This window comes from Leptopilina boulardi, unplaced genomic scaffold (assembly GCF_019393585.1).
Source record: "Leptopilina boulardi isolate dan_hultmark-lab unplaced genomic scaffold, ZJU_Lbou_2.1 LbouV2_148, whole genome shotgun sequence".
In the NCBI taxonomy this organism is placed as follows: Eukaryota; Metazoa; Arthropoda; class Insecta; order Hymenoptera; family Figitidae; genus Leptopilina; species Leptopilina boulardi.
In genome coordinates this window covers 6,670-10,295 of record NW_026137694.1, presented here as the reverse complement: position 1 = coordinate 10,295, position 3,626 = coordinate 6,670, and positions in this window count along the sequence as shown.

The following is a 3,626-nucleotide window of genomic DNA, read 5'->3' as shown; positions in this document are numbered from 1 at the left end:
TATACCCAACCAAAATCCATTATCCACATGCGGCGCTCGCACCCCTAAAAGCCACCCCTATAGATGGTGAAAATAAAAGTGTCATTTTTCCATCTTTGGTGTTCGGCTTTTTTCTTAAAAATACCGCCAAAAATTCTCTAAAAATATACCCAACCAAAATCCATTATCCACATGCGGCGCTCGCACCCCTAAAAGCCACCCCTATAGATGGTGAAAATAAAAGTGTCATTTTTCCATCTTTGGTGTTCGGCTTTTTTCTTAAAAATACCGCCAAAAATTCTCTAAAAATATACCCAACCAAAATCCATTATCCACATGCGGCGCTCGCACCCCTAAAAGCCACCCCTATAGATGGTGAAAATAAAAGTGTCATTTTTCCACTTTGGTGTTCGGCTTTTTTCTTAAAAATACCGCCAAAAATTCTCTAAAAATATACCCAACCAAAATCCATTATCCACATGCGGCGCTCGCACCCCTAAAAGCCACCCCTATAGATGGTGAAAATAAAAGTGTCATTTTTCCATCTTTGGTGTTCGGCTTTTTTCTTAAAAATACCGCCAAAAATTCTCTAAAAATATACCCAACCAAAATCCATTATCCACATGCGGCGCTCGCACCCCTAAAAGCCACCCCTATAGATGGTGAAAATAAAAGTGTCATTTTTCCATCTTTGGTGTTCGGCTTTTTTCTTAAAAATACCGCCAAAAATTCTCTAAAAATATACCCAACCAAAATCCATTATCCACATGCGGCGCTCGCACCCCTAAAAGCCACCCCTATAGATGGTGAAAATAAAAGTGTCATTTTTCCACTTTGGTGTTCGGCTTTTTTCTTAAAAATACCGCCAAAAATTCTCTAAAAATATACCCAACCAAAATCCATTATCCACATGCGGCGCTCGCACCCCTAAAAGCCACCCCTATAGATGGTGAAAATAAAAGTGTCATTTTTCCATCTTTGGTGTTCGGCTTTTTTCTTAAAAATACCGCCAAAAATTCTCTAAAAATATACCCAACCAAAATCCATTATCCACATGCGGCGCTCGCACCCCTAAAAGCCACCCCTATAGATGGTGAAAATAAAAGTGTCATTTTTCCACTTTGGTGTTCGGCTTTTTTCTTAAAAATACCGCCAAAAATTCTCTAAAAATATACCCAACCAAAATCCATTATCCACATGCGGCGCTCGCACCCCTAAAAGCCACCCCTATAGATGGTGAAAATAAAAGTGTCATTTTTCCACTTTGGTGTTCGGCTTTTTTCTTAAAAATACCGCCAAAAATTCTCTAAAAATATACCCAACCAAAATCCATTATCCACATGCGGCGCTCGCACCCCTAAAAGCCACCCCTATAGATGGTGAAAATAAAAGTGTCATTTTTCCATCTTTGGTGTTCGGCTTTTTTCTTAAAAATACCGCCAAAAATTCTCTAAAAATATACCCAACCAAAATCCATTATCCACATGCGGCGCTCGCACCCCTAAAAGCCACCCCTATAGATGGTGAAAATAAAAGTGTCATTTTTCCATCTTTGGTGTTCGGCTTTTTTCTTAAAAATACCGCCAAAAATTCTCTAAAAATATACCCAACCAAAATCCATTATCCACATGCGGCGCTCGCACCCCTAAAAGCCACCCCTATAGATGGTGAAAATAAAAGTGTCATTTTTCCACTTTGGTGTTCGGCTTTTTTCTTAAAAATACCGCCAAAAATTCTCTAAAAATATACCCAACCAAAATCCATTATCCACATGCGGCGCTCGCACCCCTAAAAGCCACCCCTATAGATGGTGAAAATAAAAGTGTCATTTTTCCACTTTGGTGTTCGGCTTTTTTCTTAAAAATACCGCCAAAAATTCTCTAAAAATATACCCAACCAAAATCCATTATCCACATGCGGCGCTCGCACCCCTAAAAGCCACCCCTATAGATGGTGAAAATAAAAGTGTCATTTTTCCACTTTGGTGTTCGGCTTTTTTCTTAAAAATACCGCCAAAAATTCTCTAAAAATATACCCAACCAAAATCCATTATCCACATGCGGCGCTCGCACCCCTAAAAGCCACCCCTATAGATGGTGAAAATAAAAGTGTCATTTTTCCACTTTGGTGTTCGGCTTTTTTCTTAAAAATACCGCCAAAAATTCTCTAAAAATATACCCAACCAAAATCCATTATCCACATGCGGCGCTCGCACCCCTAAAAGCCACCCCTATAGATGGTGAAAATAAAAGTCTCATTTTTCACACTTTGGTGTTCGGCTTTTTTCTTAAAAATACCGCCAAAAATTCTCTAAAAATATACCCAACCAAAATCCATTATCCACATGCGGCGCTCGCACCCCTAAAAGCCACCCCTATAGATGGTGAAAATAAAAGTGTCATTTTTCCATCTTTGGTGTTCGGCTTTTTTCTTAAAAATACCGCCAAAAATTCTCTAAAAATATACCCAACCAAAATCCATTATCCACATGCGGCGCTCGCACCCCTAAAAGCCACCCCTATAGATGGTGAAAATAAAAGTGTCATTTTTCCATCTTTGGTGTTCGGCTTTTTTCTTAAAAATACCGCCAAAAATTCTCTAAAAATATACCCAACCAAAATCCATTATCCACATGCGGCGCTCGCACCCCTAAAAGCCACCCCTATAGATGGTGAAAATAAAAGTGTCATTTTTCCATCTTTGGTGTTCGGCTTTTTGCTTAAAAATACCGCCAAAAATTCTCTAAAAATATACCCAACCAAAATCCATTATCCACATGCGGCGCTCGCACCCCTAAAAGCCACCCCTATAGATGGTGAAAATAAAAGTGTCATTTTTCCATCTTTGGTGTTCGGCTTTTTTCTTAAAAATACCGCCAAAAATTCTCTAAAAATATACCCAACCAAAATCCATTATCCACATGCGGCGCTCGCACCCCTAAAAGCCACCCCTATAGATGGTGAAAATAAAAGTGTCATTTTTCCATCTTTGGTGTTCGGCTTTTTTCTTAAAAATACCGCCAAAAATTCTCTAAAAATATACCCAACCAAAATCCATTATCCACATGCGGCGCTCGCACCCCTAAAAGCCACCCCTATAGATGGTGAAAATAAAAGTGTCATTTTTCCATCTTTGGTGTTCGGCTTTTTTCTTAAAAATACCGCCAAAAATTCTCTAAAAATATACCCAACCAAAATCCATTATCCACATGCGGCGCTCGCACCCCTAAAAGCCACCCCTATAGATGGTGAAAATAAAAGTGTCATTTTTCCACTTTGGTGTTCGGCTTTTTTCTTAAAAATACCGCCAAAAATTCTCTAAAAATATACCCAACCAAAATCCATTATCCACATGCGGCGCTCGCACCCCTAAAAGCCACCCCTATAGATGGTGAAAATAAAAGTGTCATTTTTCCATCTTTGGTGTTCGGCTTTTTTCTTAAAAATACCGCCAAAAATTCTCTAAAAATATACCCAACCAAAATCCATTATCCACATGCGGCGCTCGCACCCCTAAAAGCCACCCCTATAGATGGTGAAAATAAAAGTGTCATTTTTCCACTTTGGTGTTCGGCTTTTTTCTTAAAAATACCGCCAAAAATTCTCTAAAAATATACCCAACCAAAATCCATTATCCACATGCGGCGC